A 19,910-nucleotide genomic window follows, 5' to 3' on the forward strand; every position below is an offset into this window, starting at 1 on the left:
CCCTCTAAAATTCATGAATATGGTCACCCAGCTTCATGAGAACCAGCTTGGCCAAATACGACTTAATGGCGAGCTCTCTGAGGCCTTTCCTATCACCAATGGTGTCAAACAAGGCTGGGTCCTTGCATCAACGCTGTTCTCCATCTTCTTCAGCATGATGCTGCAGCAGGCCACCCAAACCATGAACAGTGACGATGGCATCTACATCCAATATCGCATGAACGGCAGCCTCTTTAATCTCAAGTGCCTGACGGCCCGCACCAAGACAATGGAGAAGCTCATCTGTGAGCTGCTGTTTGCAGATGCTGCTGCTCTTGTTGCCCACACTGAGCCAGCCATGCAGCACATCATGACTTGTTTCACAGCCGCAATGCAACACTTTGGCCTGGAAGTCAGCCTGAAGAAGACGGAGGTGCTTTACCAACCAGCACCCAATGAGCAGTACCATCCTCCTCACATCAGCATTAACCAGACAGAGCTGAAAGCTGTCCAGCAATTTACCTACCTACCTACATACATACATACATACATGCACTTTATTTAAAACACGGTAAAATCATCAGTGGTACATACAAACAAAAAAGTTTACATGACACTAGTTTCCATGATTGCCATGTGTGAGCCCGCTGTCGGGAAATATTTATCAAGACTTTGCTTAAAAATAGAAAGCGAGCTAGCACTTCGCATTTTGCTAGGTAAATTATTCCATATATTTGCTCTATAATAACTAAAACTATGTTTCCCATAGTTTGTTTTTGGAAATGGAAGTGTTAACTTATTTTCATTATTTCTAAAATTATATTTTGAGTCACAGGTATGAAACATATCTCTTAGGTACGCGGGAAAGAGACCATGCAGCATTTTAAACATCGCCACCCCTAGATGCTTTTCTCTTCTAGTGAAGATGTCATCCCACTGCAAGAGGTGTCTAAGGGTAGCTGACTGTTATAACTCTGGCAGCTCGATTTTGCAATTTCTGTAATTTTTCATTTAGCTTGTTACTAATATTATGCCAGACTGGACTGCAGTAATCAAAATGTGGCTCAATTAATGCCTTATAGATATCTACTGCAGTGCTAAGTGAGATATATGGTCTCACACGTTTAAGTGCGCCAATGCCTGAGGAATTTTTTTTTTACATAACTCTGTGATATTTTTATCACAATTTAAATTTTTATCTATATAAACACCTAATGATTTTGTATAATCTACGCGCGAGATCCCTTTCCCTTCAATATTCACATTTATTATATGACCATTTGTTCTCGCTTTTAACCGTTGCCTTGAGCCCATTATCATAAATTCTGTTTTTGTGACATTCAAACTCAATTTATTTGCCTTGAGCCATTGATTCAAACTGGTCAGTTCGACGTTAATTTGTTTTTCAAGGTCATCAAGGTTTGGAGCCGAAAAACTAATGGTCGTATCATCGGCATACATCCCGGGGGTGGAATTTTCTAAGCAGTGTGGGAGATCATTAATATACAAAAGGAACAAGAGAGGGCCAATTATTGACCCCTGTGGTACACCACATGTCAATGTACAGTTGTCAGACATGTGTCCATTGACAAAACATCTCTGTTTCCTTTCACTTAGGTATGACCTGAACCAATTTAAGCTATCATTATTTACCCCATAGAACCTTAGTTTTGTAATGATAATTTCGTGATCTGTAGTGTCAAAGGCCTTCTTAAGGTCGATAAAAATCACACCATTTAGAAGGCCTTTGTCAATATTGACTGACCAACTATTAGTTGCTTCGAGAAGTGCTTTTAAGGTACTATGGAGTGATCGAAACCCTGACTGACAATTTTTCAATAAATGATTGTTATTAAGCAGGCCCGTTTCAAGCTATTTGGGGGCCCTAGGCAAAGGGGGATCTGGGGCCCATAATTATCCCCCCCTCGACGAAAGGCCTTATGGCCGCCTACCCACTGAAGACTTAATAAATAAACATCACACATATTGTAGTCATTCTTATGATTTTTACTTAAAATGAACTCTTTACATTATTAGAAATAATTATCAAACCCAATTAAACACAAGAATAGACAAAATACATACACACATACACATACACATATATATATATATATATATATATATATATATATATATATATATATATATATCTCAAATATGAAAATAAGACAAAGTAATATAAAATGTGCAAATAACACAACACTAAATATTTACAGTATATACACAAGTAGAAATAACTTCAAATGGTGATTAAATGATTACAAACATGAATAAGAATCTTAATAAGAACCAGCACACACAGAAAAGTGCAAAAGGTATAGAAAAACACATAAAAGTTTAAGAATACACAACTAGAATCATGGGCAAAATGTCTAAAACTGCTGCTTGTGGGCTTTGGCTTCAGCAAAGGCAGCCACAATACCCTCCATGTCCAAAGACCTGCGGACATCACATTCAATTGACATCAGTGCCAGTCCGGAGAGACTCTCTTGGCCCATGGCGGACCTCATATAGTTCTTAATAAGCTTCAGAGCTGAAAAGCTCCTCTCACTTGAGGCAACTGACACAGGAAGTGTAAGAAGTAAACGTAGTGCAATGCTTAAATTGCTGTACAAGTCACTGTTATAAACACTGTCTACAAGATAACTACCATTAACGTAAGCTAGCTACCAAATTTGCCTGTCGACCTGCTTGGTATTAATGAGTGTGTACATTCTCACTTACCAGTGTCTTGTTTTTTTCTGTCTTCCTCTTCCCTTTTCTTCTTTCTCTTCTGGCTCCCTGAGGGGTAATTTCGCTTCATATTTGATTTTTTTTTTTTGCCGCGGAGCTCTGCAACCACTTGACTGGACGGAGATGGGCATTGAGGGGTTGACAACAGACTGTCATTGCACTTTTTGGCCAAAGCATGTAGGGAGGCGCTGTTGTGCATTAGGGGCCCCCCTTGGAACTAGGGTATTTCAACAAGTGTCATTAGGCGCTGCGCTGCCGCGCTCAAAAAGTTATCATTGCTATTGAATACATAACCAGTCGTTCGGCAGCGGGGGCCCTTCGAGGGCTGGGGCCCTAGGCAATTGCCAAGTCTGCCTACCTTGTTGCAATGGGTCTGTTATTAAGATATTCATATAATTGATTATAAATGACTTTTTTGAATATTTTGGTAACTACTGGTAAAACAGAAATAGGTCTATAATTACTAGGATCAGTTTTGGCGCCTTTAAAAAAAAAAAAGGCGCCAAAACCTCAGGTGCACTATCTCTTCAGATGCCAAGATCGACAAGGAGATTGACATCAGACTAGCCAAAGCAAACAGTGCCTTCGGCAGGCTCCACAAGCATATCTGGTCAAACAAAGACTTGACAACACAAACAAAGATCAGTGTGTACAGAGCTTTCATCCTTACCACACTTCTGTATGGCTCTGAGTCACGGGTCATCTACCTCCATCACCTTCGTTTCCTTGAATGTTTCCATCAGCATTGCCTCCGTTCCATCCTCGGCATACACTGGAAAGACTTTATCACCAATGTGGAGGTCCTTCAGAAAGCCGAGGCTACCAGCATCGAGGCCATGTTGCTCAAGACACGACTTAGGTGGACAGGACATGTGTCCAGAATGGAGGAACACTGCCTTCCAAAAATTGTTCTTTACAGTGAACTATCAACCAGGTGGCACAAGAGAGGGGTGCCCCAAAAGCAGTACAAAGACCTCCTGAAAAGCTCCCTCACCAACTGCCATATTGAGCCCCGTGACTGGTCCTCACACGCTGCTGACTACAAGAGCTGGTGAAACACCATTCACAGTGCGATCAAGACCTTTGAGTGTGCCAAATGGGCCAACCTGGAGGACAAAAGGTCAAAGAGGAAGAGCAAGGTGCCCTCTACTACCACTACTACAACCATGCTCATACCCTCTACTCCCACACCCAACCAGTCATTCACCTGCACCCAGTGCAACCGGCTCTACCGCTCCAAAATCAGAATCACCAGCCATCAGCAGGCATGCAACAGATGTGGACAACACCCTTCATGATCTTCATTTGTGAAGCCAAGCCATGATGATGATGTAAAAAGAAACGAGACCATCAATGACAGCATAGCTCACTCCGGCCCCATCTAGTCCAGAAGGAATGATCTAAAGTAGGCCACCTTGCGCAGTTCTACTCTTAACCACTCCAGCTCATATATTTGCCAGAAAGAATCCAAAACAGTGAGGACTTGACCAAGAAGAAGCAATTTTTGTTGAACTGCTCATTAAGGCGTAATTAGTCCATAACTTCATTAATAATTGTAATTAAGCAAATCTGGGAAGAAGTTATATGCACCTTAGGTACCCCTACCTTCATGCCAGAAATAATCAAAATCGGTGAAGAGTTGAGGGAGAAGAAGCAATTTGTGTGGAAACTGCTCGTTAGGGCTTAATTACTCCATATCTTCATTATTAATTGCAATTATGACAATTTTGGTAGAAGCTATATGCACCCCAGGCAGACCTATCTTCTTGCCAAAAAGAATAAAAATCAGTGAAGAATTGAAAGAGAAGCAATTTTCATGAAATGTGCATGACATTGGATGGATGACGGACAGCACACGATGACATAAACTCATCACCAATCGGCTGGATGAGCTAATAAATAAATGTAAACAATTGTGCATGTGAGAAGCAGTGTAAACATTGTAAAAATTGATAGTGTATTGTTTTTCACTGTGCAAAGACTGCAGTGGGAGTGGTGTGATCAACAGTCCATATATCAGTCCAGTCCTTCAGAGTTGAGGAGTCTGATGGTATGTGGAAAGAAACTGTTACAGAGTCTGGCTGTGAAGGCCTGAAAGCCTCGGTACCTTTTGTCCAGATGGCAGGAGGGTAAAAAGAATGTGTGAGGGGTGCATGGGGTCATCCACAATGCTGGTAGCTTTCCAGATACAGTGTGTGGTGTAAATGTCCTTGATGGAGGGAAGATGGACTCCAGTGATGATCTCAGCTGTCCTCACTATCTGCTGTAGTGTCTTGTGATCCAAGACGGTGCAATTCCCAAACCAGACGGTGATGAAGCTGCTGAGAATGCACTCAGTAGTCCCTCTGTAGAATATAGTGAGGATAGCAGATGGGTTTTCCTCAGCCTTTGTAGGAAGTAGAGATGCTGATGGACTTTCTTGGCTATGGAGCTGGTGTTGAGGAACAAGGTGAGGTTCTCTGCCAGATGAACACCAAGGAATTTGGTGCTCTTGATGTTCTCCACAAGTGAATCAGAGACAGGTTGTTGACTTTGCACCAGTCTGATAGCCGTTGCACCTCCTCTCTGTATGCTGATTCATTGTTCTTACTGATGGGACCCACCACAGTCGTGTCATCAGCAAACTTGATATGAGTCAAACTGTGCTTGTTTAATGCTTAACCATTAATTATCAAACAATCATGAATGGTTAAGCATTAAAAGGCAACTCTTGTTGACTATACACTGTTTTGGGACTAAAGTATAATTTCTTTTTCACTAATGTGGTACAATCATCCTAAAGGTAGTACAGTCTCAGTGACAAGGAGAAGTATTTTGGGTACCTTTACTTCTAAAACACACTTTTGTGGATTCATTCTGCAAGAAATTATCAAATGAAAAATGAATGCATAACAATTCACAGTGCTCTGCATCCAAGGTGTGACCAGGAAAAAGTACCACATGGAACAGTGAAAAAAAGAATTGAATTATAGTGATAATCTCGCAGTGATAATCAGCACTCCTTGGCTTTCATGTCTGTTATCAACTAATACAAATCCTAATTTTTCAAAAGTAAACAAGTTCTTACATGCAGCATAAATTCTCTATTTTTTTTCTAAAAACTCAAGAGCTAAAGATCAGATTTTTGTCTCTGATCTTATAATAAATGAACTATCCTGAAAGCATTTGTATAATAAATACAGTATATCTGACTTCAGAACACTTATATTATGTGGATCTTTTCCCAGTTTTATGTAACCTTGTTCACCTCAGTATGATGATACTGGATATTATGGACAGAGCCTGCAGCTTTATAGAAAATGATTCAGAATATTTTATTAAAAGTCACAATGGAAAAGAGAGCATGTATATATAGTATGTGGAGGAGAGATTCAGTGGGGTGTAGGTAGTGTTGGGGTCAAGCCCACATAAACAGAGACAAAGTCATGACCAGAGTCTATTGAGACTGAAACAAGACCGAGACTTAGTGGGGTCGGGACCAAGTCAAGACCAAGACAAAAGCAGGGTGAGACCAAGACAAGACGAATGTTATGAGGGGTTAAGACCAAGTCAAGACCAAAGCAGGGTGAGACCAAGACAAGACCAAGACTTTCTGGGGTTGAGACCAAGTCAAGACCAAGACAAAAGCAGGGTGAGACCAAGACAAGACGAATGTTATGAGGGGTTGAGACCAAGTCAAGACCAAAGCAGGGTGAGACCAAGACAAGACCAAGACTTTCTGGGGTTGAGACCAAGTCAAGACCAAGACCAAAGCAAAGCAAGACTGAGACAAGACCAAGACTTTGAGGGGTTGAGACCAAGTCAAGACCAAAACCAAGACAGGGCGAGACAGAGACAAGACCAAGACTTTGTGGAGTTCAGACCAAGTCAAGACCAAGGCAGGGCGAGACCGAGACAAGATCAAGACTTTGAAGAGTTGAGACCAAGTCAAGACCAAAGCAAAGTGAGACTGAGACAAGACCAGGACTTTGAGGGGTTGAGACCAAGTCAAGACCAAGACCAGACCAGTGGGTGTGAAGGGGGATAGGCGTGGAGGGGTGAGGGCTGTTAACACTAATGAAAATTTCGAATTCGTAATGAATCATATTATTGGTTACATTTGAAGCAGTAAGTGAAATCCCCACAGTTGTGGTCTTGACTAGTCTTAAAATAAAATCCAGAGTCTCCATGTCCAAGACCAAGAAAAAACTAAGTAAAAATGCAGTTGATTCCAACACCTTCAAAAAGTGGTCTCAAGACCAGTCTCAAGTATGACAACAGTAGGTGCAGGTAGTTAGTATGTTCCTTTTATTGTCACATGTACATTACAGCACAGTGAAATTCTTTCTCTGCATTTTACCCATCTGAAGCAGTGACCACACAAATGAGTTGTGAACACACACACAAACATACCCAGAGCACCCAGGGAGCAGTTACAGTGGCTATAAAAAGTGTACACACCCCGTTAAAATGATAGTTTTTTTTTTTTTCTGATGTAAAAATAAATAAATAAATAAATAAATAAGAGCATGATAAATAATTTCCCAACTTTTCCCACCTTTAATGTGACCTATAACCTGTACAATTCAATTGGAAAACAAACAAATCTGTTAGGGGGAAAAACATAAAAATTTTTTTTTTAAAAAGTACAATAAGCTGGTTGTGTAAGTGTGCACACCCTTAAACTAATACTTTGTTGAAGCACCTTTTGATTTAATTACAGTGTTCAATCTTTTGGGGTTCACACATGCCATCAATTAAAATGACTCTGATTAACCCCAAATGAAGTTCAGACATTTACTTAGTTGCATCCTCCAGCAAAAGCCAGGGTTCACAGAGAGCTTACAAAGCATCAAAGGGATCTCATTATTGAAAGGTATCAGCCAGGAGAAGGGAACAAAAAAATTCCATGGCATTATATATACCATGGAGCACAGTGAAGACAGTCATCAAGAAGTGGAGAAAATATGGGACAACAGTGGCATTACCGAGAACTGGACAGCCCTCCAAAATTGATGAAAAGACAAGATGAAAACTGCCAAGAGGCCTACAGCAACACTGAAGGAGCTGCAGGAATTTCTGGAAAGTACTGGTTGTGTACTACATGTGACAACAATCTCCCATATTCTCCTTATGTCTGGACTATGAGGTAAGGTCAAAGAAAAACATCCAGTCCCATCTAAATTTTGCAAAAAAATACATCAACTCTCCCAAAAGCATGTGGGAAAAGGTGCTATGGTATGATGAAACCAAGGTTGAACTTTTTGGCCACAATTCCAAAAGTTATGTTTGGGGCAACAACAACACTGCACATCACCAAAAGATCACCATACCCACAGTGAAGCATGGTGGTGGTAGCATCATGTTTTCAGTTGTTTTTCTTCAGCTGGAACAGGGGCTTTAGTCAAGGTGGAGGGAATTATGAACAGTTCTAAATACCAGTCAATTTTGGCCTAAAACCTTCAGGTGTCTGCTAGAAAGCTGAAGCTGAAGAGGAATTTCATCTTTCAGCATGACAATGACCCCAAAAAAGTTTTGGGATGGCCCAGCCAGAGCCCAGACCTAAATCCAATTGAAAATCTGTGGAGTGACCTGAAGAGGGCTGTGCGCAAGAGATGCCCTCGCAATCTGACAGATTTGGAGCACTTTTGCAAGGAAGAGTGGGCAAATATTGCAGAGTCTAGATGTGGCAGACACTCCTACTCAAAAAGACTGAATGCTGTAATTAAATCAAAAGTTGCTTCAACAAAGTATTAGTTTAAGGGTGTGCACACTTATGCAACCAGCTTATTGTATGGTTGTTGTTTTTTTATGTTTTTCCCCCCTAACATGTTTGTTTTTAAATTGAATTGTACAGGTTATAGGTCACATTAAAGGTGGGAAAAGTTTTGAAATTATTTAAGGGCACTTCAGCCATGAATGTTGAGGGAATGTTAATTTACTCCCCCCACCCACACAATTTCTTGCTGGTCCAGGGAATGAAACTAGCAACCTATTGGTCCCAAACAACCAATGGGGTCTTTTCACCAACGGGGAACCAGGACAGATAGCAGTTGTGAGTGGGCTGGGCAGGAATGGAGAGGAGGCAGGGTCAGGTGACCAGTAGTAGCACATTGTAGGGATCTGGCTGGTGTGTAGAGGCACATCAGATTCTGGCGGTATGTTGGCCTTAACTCCTTGAGGGCCTGGTAAACTAGCACCAATGTCTTAAATTTGATGCAAGCTGCAATAGGTAGCCAGTGCAGGTCGGCAAGCAGAGGGGTGACATGGGAAGAATGAGGGAGGTTGTAGACCAAACGAGCTGCAGCATTCTGGATGAACTGCAAGGGTCTGATGGCAGAAGCTGGAAGGCCAGCAAGGAGAGAGTTGCAGTAGTCCAAGCAGGAGAAGATCAGTGCTTGGATCAGGATCTGAGTAGAGTGGGTGGTGAGAAAAGGACAGATCCTTCAGCTGTTGTCGAGGAGGAATCTACACATCTGGGTCACTGCAGCAATGTTCGCTGAGGAGGAGAATTTAATCACTTGATTTATTAGCATAATTTTCCTGAAGTAACAACCAACAAAGTCCTCCGACAGGAACCAACACATGGAAGAAGGAACCGTGTTGGGCAAGTCAGGATGCTGGTGGAAGTGCTGAAAGAAGATGGTGGCTGTGCAACTACCAGTGAACTCACCAACTGCATGAGGGAAAAGGAAGTATGGAGTGCACACCAGAGAACTTGCATGATGTAGAAGTAGTAGTAGTAGTTGCTGTTGTTTTCTTGAGGTTGTATCCTGAATTTAATTATGCTGTTACTTTGTTCTTAAAAAGCGAAGATGAAGGATTTTCGAGATTTTAATGTCGGTGTGATTATGTACTGTTGCACAGTCACCTTGTTAAGAAATGTTTAGTACAACAGTAGACATTTTTCATGAAGAGCTGCTATTTCTGGATTTTTCATTCATGCCTTTTCTTGTCATGCTGCTGAAACTAGGCTCTTGTCTGTTGCATTTGTCTCACAATAAATTCTTTTTCATCCTACTGTAAAAACAAACATGGCAGTTTACTTTCTAATAAGGTGACCACAGAGAGAAAAAGAGAGAGAGAGAGAGAGAGAGAGAGAGAGAGAGAGAGAGAGAATGAGTCATCTGTGGAGAAGCTGCATTAGAAACTTCCGGTGGTCTTGCAGGACATTAGAGAGCAGATGGACGGAGCAGTCCACCCACAGAACCGGTTAACACTGTGATCATCGTCTCTGTGACAGGTCCGTGTAGGCGGGCATACATGCCATGATTTACCAGAAAAACTTAGAAACTCTCTCCTCTCATCTCTGTCAGTAAACAGGATTTCAGAAAAGGGCAAAAGTGTGACAGCGGGTATAAAAATGACAGCATGATTATTTTTTAGAGATGTGACATTGTGAAAAGAGAACAGGAAGTACCTTTAGTTATTCTAAAGTGCAGTAATTGGTGCCTGAGGTCATTTTATTCAGATGTGAAGATAAAACAGTTCTGGTCATGTGCACCTTTCAACATACTGTATGATTTTGTCAGCTGTCATGTAATTTCCAGGTAATTATCATATAACATTATAATACACACTGACATTAACTGTCAACACATCACATTATGGCATAGTAATCTTCCTCAACAAGTTTATAACATGCTTACAGATATGAATTAACTCAAAATTAGGAATGCTTGTGTCTATATCATGAGTTTAATTTGACTAAAAGTAAAAGATGTCTGATGAATACACTGGATTTCATATTATATCCAGCTTAATATTTTCAGTTACTTGACAAATACTTCTCATCTCATCTCATTATCTCTAGCCGTTTTATCCTGTTCTACAGGGTCGCAGGCAAGCTGGAGCCTATCCCAGCTGACTACGGGCGAAAGGCGGGGTACACCCTGGACAAGTCACCAGGTCATCACAGGGCTGACACATAGACACAGACAACCATTCACACTCACATTCACACCTACAGTCAATTTAGAGTCACCAGTTAACCTAACCTGCATGTCTTTGGACTGTGGGGGAAACCGGAGCACCCAGAGGAAACCCTAGCGGACACGGGGAGAACATGCAAACTCCACACAGAAAGGCCCTTGCTGGCCACGGGGCTCGAACCCGGACCTTCTTGCTGTGAGGCGACAGCGTTAACCACTACACCACCGTGCCGCCGGCAGCCAAACTGTGTCCAATAAAATAAAATAAAGATGTGCTGGTAATATAAAAGATCTGTAGAGATTACAAAGAGACCAACTGGTGGGGGCTCCTGATAAGGGAGCCCGCTGCGGTGAATCATGTATTGATCCAACTTTCCGGAAATGGAACTGCATACGGGTGTTGAAAAGGGACAAAGTTATGACACATCAGTCTTTAATAAACTAAAAATTGTAATGTAAGCAAATTGCTGTGGTATACAGTGGGGCAAAAAAGTATTTAGTCAACCACCAATTGTGCAAGTTCTCCCACTTAAAAAGATGAGAAAGGCCTGTAATCTTCATCATAGGTATACCTCAACTATGAGAGACAGAATGGGGGGAAAGAATCCAGGAAATCACATTGTAGGATTTTTAATGAATTTATTGGTAAATTCCTCGGTAAAATAAGTATTTGGTCACCTACAAACAAGCAAGATTTCTGGCTCTCACAGACCTGTAACTTCTTCTTTAAGAGGCTCCTCTGTCCTCCACTCGTTACCTGTATTAATGGCACCTGTTTGAACTCGTTATCAGTATAAAAGACACCTGTCCACAACCTCAAACAGTCACACTCCAAACTCCACTATGGCCAAGACCAAAGAGCTGTCAAAGGACACCAGAAACAAAATTGTAGACCTGCACCAGGCTGGGAAGACTGAATCTGCAATAGGTAAGCAGCTTGGTGTGAAGAAATCAAGTGTGGGAGCAATTATTAGACAATGGAAGACATACAAGACCACTGATAATCTCCCTCAATCTGGGGCTCCACGCAAGATCTCACCCCGTGGGGTCAAAATGATCACAAGAACGGTGAGCAAAAATCCCAGAACCACACGGGGGGACCTAGTAAATGACCTGCAGAGAGCTGGGACCAAAGTAACAAAGGCTACCATCAGTAACACACTATGCCGCCAGGGACTCAAATCCTGCAGTGCCAGACGTGTCCCCCTGCTTAAGCCAGTACATATCCAGGGCCGTCTGAAGTTTGCTAGAGAGCATTTGGATGATCCAGAAGAGGACTGGGAGAATGTCATATGGTCAGATGAAACCAAAATAGAACTTTTTAGTAAAAACTCAACTTGTCGTGTTTGGAGGAGAAAGAATGCTGAGTTGCATCCAAAGAACACCATACCTACTGTGAAGCATGGGGGTGGAAACATCATGCTTTGGGGCTGTTTTTCTGCAAAGGGACCAGGACGAATGATCCGTGTAAAGGAAAGAATGAATGGGGCCATGTATCATGCGATTTTGAGTGAAAACCTTCTTCCATCAGCAAGGGCATTGAAGATGAAACGTGGCTGGGTCTTTCAGCATGACAATGATCCCAAACACACTGCCCAGGCAATGAAGGAGTGGCTTCGTAAGAAGCATTTCAAGGTCCTGGAGTGGCCTAGCCAGTCTCCAGATCTCAACCCCATAGAAAATCTTTGGAGGGAGTTGAAAGTCCGTGTTGCCCAGCAACAGCCCCAAAACATCACTGCTCTAGAGGAGATCCGCATGGAGGAATGGGCCAAAATACCAGCAACAGTGTGTGAAAACCTTGTGAAGACTTACAGAAAACGTTTGACCTCTGTCATTGCCAACAAAGGGTATATAACAAAGTATTGAGATGAACTTTTGTTATTGACCAAATACTTATTTTCCACCATAATTTGCAAATAAATTCTTTAAAAATCAGACAATGTGATTTTCTGGATTTTTTTCTCATTTTTTTTCTCATAGTTGAGGTATACCTATGATGAAAATTACAGGCCTCTCTCATCTTTTTAAGTGGGAGAACTTGCACAATTGGTGACTGACTAAATACTTTTTTGCCCCACTGTAAGTGGAATAAAACGCTTCTGGACATGCTGTTACTGGGGAATAATTATGCTTGTGGTAGTAACAGTACCAGTCACAGTAACAGTAACGTGCCTCATGACACCACCATGTACTGTAGGTGATTTACTTTCCTACAACAGCACAATTCTGAGTGTTTAATAATGAACTAAAGCAGAGTAAATAACATTAAAGTGAGAGTGTTAGATGTCACCTGTTCTCTTTGCTGCACTCTTTCACTTCTGATCAAGAAGTTCATATTACAAGACAATTTACTTTCAATTTCTATCATGATGCAGAAGCAGCACTGTGACCTCACTGCTTGCTGAAACAGATGTCTAAGGTTAACATGTACGACATGATTTATAGCATCAAAATGGCAGCCTTTAATAGCCTGCACCTTCCTGTGTCCTCTATTAAAAGTGTTTTTAATTACCCTTCAAAGCTCATCTCGGTCACAGAGGGAGAGAACAGAAATGTTCTATTCATGGAAATATCACTAAAAAGCTACAGATCACGAGAGAGAGCAGGCGATGGTCTCATTATTTCCTTCTGCTACATCAATAGCACATTAGTATGGCAAACACAGCTCCTGCGTCCAACGACAACATTGATCTGCATGCATAAACATTTCATACACCAGGTACTGAAATAAAACTCCTGGGATTACAGAGAGGGGTAGATTAAGCTCCATCAGGGTCTAGATCAAGCAGATGTATGTGGGACTGTATCTTCATCCCAAATATGAACCAAATGGCAGCAACCAACACAACCCTGACCAGGCAGTTACTAAGGATCACCCATTCTCTTATTATTACATGCATTTGGTTTTTACTTCCTGTTACTGTCTCCGCCCCTTTTGCATCATGTCCTCCGTTTTAGTTTGCCTACTTATACCATCTCTTTTTTTTTTTTAAATGAAGTCCCATCCATTGTATTCATGTATACGTCCCTGTGTTTCAGACTCCGTGCTCTTATGATTGCCATGGTAACTGTCTCTCAGCATTTTTGCTTTCTCTTTTCCTCAGGCCTCTCCACAGTTTTTTGAATCCCCTTATAATTCATATATAAAACCATTACTTCATGAGAATCACTCAGCGGTTTGTCCATGGCTTGTTCACAATATTTCTACCACATAAACTTCTTTCTTTGTGACTTCCAAACTCACAACACCAAGCAAACCATAAGCAGAGCATCATATAAGCTTGGAGACAAGAGGGGGTTGAAAACCCCTCAACTTAGCCGAATTAGAGAGTTAAAGCCCCATCTTAGTGATAATTAAGAATGTGCAAGCATTCAGCAGTATTTGTTGCCTGGCCTCCTGTTTAGATTTTTTTTATACACACTCACCGGTCACTTTAATAGGAACTTGTTCTTGATTCTAAGATTCCTGTTCTTGGCTGCAGGAGAGGAACCCAATGTGTTCTTCTGTTGTTGCATACTGAGATGCTTTTCTGCTCGCCATGGTTGTAAACAGTGATTATATGTGTTATGATATCCTTCCTGGCAAAAAAAAGTTCAAACCAATCTGTCCATTTTCTGATCTTAACCCCTCTTATCAACAAGGCATTTGATTCTACCCACAGAACTGTCGCTCACTCACTCGATGTTTTGTTTTTTTTTTCGCACCATTCTGTGTAAACTCTAGAGACTCTTATATGTGAAAACCCCAGGAGATCAGCAGTTTCTGAAATACTCAGTCCATCTGGCTCAAACCAACACCCATACCAAAGTGAAAGAAAGTCACACTTTGAGATCACAATTTTTCCCATTCTGATGTTAGAACATTATGAATATTAACTGAAACTCTCTTGATTTGTATCGGCATGATTTCATGCATTGTGATGCTGTCAAGGGATTGGGGATGTTCCTAATAAAGGGGCCAGTGAGTGTATATCTCATCTCATCTCATTATCTCTAGCTGCTTTATCCTGTTCTACAGGGTCGCAGGCAAGCTGGAGCCTATCCCAGCTGACTACGGGTGAGAGGCGGGGTACACCCTGGACAAGTCACCAGGTCATCACAGGGCCGACACATAGACACAGACAACCATTCACACTCACATTCACACCTATGGTCAATTTAGAGTCACCAGTTAACCTAACCTGCATGTCTTTGGACTGTGGGGGAAACCGGAGCACCCGGAGGAAACTCACGTGGACACGGGGAGAACATGCAAACTCTGCACAGAAAGGCCCTGATCGGCCACGGGGCTCAAACCCGGACCTTCTTGCTGTGAGGCAACTGCGCTAACCACTACACCACCGTGCCGCCGTGAGTGTATATAAAACTCAAAATTAAATGATAATAATGTTAGTACTTAAACAACATATAAATTGTTTTATTTGTTATTTTGTTATTAATTCTGGTACATATCGAAGTCTTCCAACATTGTCCCTGATGAGCAAGCCAGTGACAATAGGCCAATTTAGCCGGTGGCAACAGTAGCAAGGAAAAACGTCCCTTTTTTACTCTATCCCTTATTTAGGAAAGAAACCTTGTGTGGGCCCCGGATCATAAGGAGACCCATTCCTAATCTGGGTAATGTCAGACATACAATTATTGTACTTAATATACCATATCTGCTTATTTGTAATACACTATGAATTAATCAAATAATAACATATTTAACTAAGCCAATATCAGTAGTTTAACAATAAGATTAATACCAGTAGTAAGATATAGAATAGATCGACTATATTTAACAGTTGTTCCACAAACTCGAGTCGTACATGAGCTGATAGCTGATGAGGCATGTAGCACCGAGTTGGCTATAAGCCATGTACTACGAGACTGAGTGAAATAACTGTTTTATTCTATCCACATTCACTGGATTTTGAGAAATAGAGCATTTTTATTTTTATTTATTTGCAAATTCAATAAATAAAAACTTTATACAAAACATCCAACAAAATAATTTCCGCTTAGAATGTACGGTAAATAAACCAGTGAAATGACAGTTGCAATTTGTGAAAAATGCTATGATAATTCTTGAAAAAAAAAGGTGCGTTCTTACCATCAAATACTTTTATTCAATTTTTTTTATGGAGGGTATTTTTGAGTAGAGTTTTTCTTTCATCCTCAGTTGGTTCAGCAACACACTCAGGCATTTTCTTCTTCTTCTTTAGGGTTTTTTGGCAGTTGGCAAACCAACTTAAAAGTGCATTACTGCCACCAATTGGGTTGGAGTGTGGAACAGGAGATGGGGGGGGGGCTATATTATTTTAGTTATTTCTATTTCTGACTTGATGTGCACCACCATTTTGTTTTCTCTACTCATGGTATATGAGCTGATAGCCTAGTAGTAGAGTAGCCAATCAGAGTGCACGATTGCTCATATCCAGTGAATGTGGGTAGAATAATTATGGTTAAAACATGACTAAAAGTTTATACATCTATTCTTAAAGGTTTTATTTTTTTATACCCCCCGATAGTGTTCTACTGCTTCAGTACCTTCTCGTATCTGCCTCAGTTCAAACTCTTCCTTCTCAGGTTGTCGTATCAGTACATACTGCTCAGCACATTGCGTCCCATTAAGGAACCCACCATTTTTTTTTAAATCAAGGTTTTTAATAAGTGGTATGATGCAACAAGTTAAAACCATTAAAATCCCAACCACAGTCATTAACACCATCCACACAATCAATACAGCCTTCCAATATGCTCGATTAGCTCGATTAGGACCCCAAGATGGCGCCGGAGAATGGCGACATGGTGCTGCTCTGGTTACTCTGCCTGTTAATTGTTTGTATAAGTGTGGATCGCGTGGATTGTCTGATAAAATATGAGAGACTGGAATTACTGCATATTCGGGACACTGTACAGCAGTCTCTTCCAAGACTGTTGTACTCATCAAACGACTTTGTAACCACATTGATACCGTCGCCTGAGAGTTCCTCGGCCTCGGGTCACAACCAACCAGCCCGGAAGCGTGGGAGAAGAGCCGGGGCTCTCGTGCATCTTCGGAGGCGCAAACATCGCTGCCCACTACCCAGCATAATTCTGTCTAATGTTCGATCGCTGGCCAACAAGACGGACGAGCTGTCCCTTCTGATTAGTTCCAGACGTGACGTAGCTGACTGCTCGGTGATGTGCTTTACAGAAACCTGGCTCCACGAGGGTGTGCCAGACTCCGCAATACTTCCAGCTGGCTTCTCACTGTTTTGGGCGGACCGCACGGCAGGCTCATTAAAACAGAAGGGCAGCGGGGTCTCCTTCCTTGTGAATGATAGATGGTGCACCAACACAACAACAATATATCGGTCTTGCTCTCCGGAATTGGAGGCCCTTACAATTCAATGTCGGCCCTTCTATCTACCGAGGGAATTCGCCTCCATCATTCTGGTGGCTGTTTACATCCCCCCGCAGGCTGTGGTTACATCTGCTATAGAGCAACTCTCTGCCCAAGTCACGGAGTTGGAGAGAGCACACCCGGACTCGGTCCTTCTGTTAATGGGAGACTTTAACCATGTTAACCTCAACAAATCACTCCCCAGGTACAAACGACAGATTCACCTTGCTACGAGAGGTGAGAAAACATTGGACCAATGTTATTGTACTCTTCCGCAGGCGTTCCGTGCTGTGTTACGGGCACCTTTAGGTCAATCTGACCATAACATGATTTTTCTAATACCTCAGTACCGCCAACAATTAAAAACTGTTAAGCGATCCATAAGGACAATAAGACAACGGACTCCTGCTGCTGAGGGAATGTTAATTGATTGTATGGAACAAACGGCCTGGAATGTTTTTAGTGAAGCATGCGATGGTATAGACGAATTTACTGACACAGTCACTTCCTATATCAATTTCGTAGAGAATGTATGCTTTCCATCAAAGCCTGTGGTTGTTTTTAGTAATAATAAGCCATGGTTCAATAAAGAGATTAAACAATTATGTATAGAGAAAAATCGTGCTTTTAAAAGTGGCGATAAAGATCTATACAGGGTAGCCAGATATGAATTTGAACGGGCTGTTAAGAAAGCAAAGACTAGATATAGAGATAATCTTGAAGATAAATTAAAAGATAAAGATTCCAGGGGGGTATGGCAGGGACTACAGAGGATTACTGGGTACAAGACTAAACGGGCTGCTCAAGATGCAGACCCCCAGCTCCCAGACAAGCTTAATGAGTTTTACTGTAGATTTGATCGCCCCAGACCTGTCACAGTCCCCGCACCTAGTACAGTCCCTGTAACCCCACCATTTGTGCTCAAGGAACATGAAGTCAAAGCCCTGTTCCGCAAACAGAATGTGAGGAAGGCTGCAGGGCCAGACGGTGTGTCTGCTTTAACTTTGAAGAACTGTGCCCATCAACTTGCCTCTGTCTTTACAGATATTTTTAATTGGTCTCTTTGTGAGTGCAAAGTTCCTGCATGTTTTAAATCTGCTGTAATCATCCCTGTACCTAAGAAATCAAATACTAGTTGCTTGAATGATTATAGGCCTGTTGCTTTGACCTCTATTGCAATGAAGGTTTTTGAACGGCTCATCTGTAAACAGTTAGCCAGTGTTGTGATGGACAGTTATCAGTTTGCCTATTGTGCTAACAGGTCTGTAGATGATGCTGTGTCCTTGTGCCTCCACAGCATCCTGCAGCACCTGGAGGCCCCAGCTACATATGCAAGAGTATTATTTATAGATTACAGTTCTGCTTTTAATACTATCATACCCACTATACTTTTTGATAAATTTCAGCTGATGGGAATTAATCAATCCCTCTGTCACTGGATCTTAAACTTTCTATCGGACAGGAGGCAGGTTGTGAAAATAGGCAACCTGTTCTCCAAATCTAGCACTCTTAATACTGGAGCCCCACAGGGGTGTGTCCTCTCCCCTTTGCTCTACTCCCTATATACCAATGACTGTGTGTCACATTCTGATAATGTTAAAATCTTTAAGTATGCCGATGACACAACTGTAGTTGGGCTCATCAGTAACAACTGTGAGTCAAGCTACAGATCTGAAGTAGAAGCCTTAGAAGTATGGTGTAAGGGGAATAACCTATTTTTAAATGTCAATAAGACAAAGGAACTCATTATTGACTTTAGGAAAAATAGGCCAGTCCTCTCCCCTCTGATCATTGATGGACAGGCAGTGGAGAGAGTGTCCAGTTTTAAATTTCTTGGCACCACCATCTGTCAGTCCCTAAAGTGGGAGGTTAACACCAATATCATCATAAGTAAAGCCCACCAGAGGCTTCACTTTCTGCGACAGCTCAGGAGGTTTGGTGTAGCTAGGGTTGCAATGCTACAGTTTTACAGAGCCACTGTGGAAATTGTGCTGGCCTTCTCCATCACAGTCTGGTACAGTAGCTCCAACTCCTCAGAGAGGAAGCAGCTGGAGAGGGTGGTGCGTTCTGCATCCAAAATTATTGGACAGACCATTCCATCTATAGCTTCTATCTATGCCACCCGTGCCATCCACAAAGCCCAGAAAGTTCTGGATGACCCCTCTCACCCTGCCAGGTACCTTTTTAAATCACTGCCTTCTGGTAGGAGAGTTCAAAGCCTTAGGGGTAAACCATCCCGTTTCTGTAATAGTACGTACCCTGCTATGATTAGGCTCCTTAACACTCCTAAATGACCTCTGATAATGTACCTTACTGGAATGCACAAGTCACTTTATGAGTATTGGAAAACAGTACAAGTTTAATTTATGTTTTTTTATTGGTTTTGAATGATGGTCTATGTCATTGTTATGTCATTGTATGTTCTGTGTATGTATGTTTCCCCCTCTTTTTAACTTGAAATGGCACTAAGACAAATTCCAATCAACTGGGTTGATATGGCAATAAATTATTGAATTGAATTGAATATCCATCAATATTTTGAGCAACATGATCTACAACCCCAATTCCAAAAAAGTTGGGACAAAGTACAAATTGTAAATAAAAACGGAATGCAATGATGTGGAAGTTTCAAAATTCCATATTTTATTCAGAATAGAACTTAGATGACATATCAAATGTTTAAACTGAGAAAATGTATCATTTAAAGAGAAAAATTAGGTGATTTTAAATTTCATGACAACAACACATCTCAAAAAAGTTGGGACAAGGCCATGTTTACCACTGTGAGACATCCCCTTTTCTCTTTACAACAGTCTGTAAACGTCTGGGGACTGAGGAGACAAGTTGCTCAAGTTTAGGGATAGGAATGTTAACCCATTCTTGTCGAATGTAGGATTCTAGTTGCTCAAATGTCTTAG

This window comes from Neoarius graeffei, chromosome 2 (genome assembly GCF_027579695.1).
Source record: "Neoarius graeffei isolate fNeoGra1 chromosome 2, fNeoGra1.pri, whole genome shotgun sequence".
Classification (NCBI taxonomy): Eukaryota; Metazoa; Chordata; class Actinopteri; order Siluriformes; family Ariidae; genus Neoarius; species Neoarius graeffei.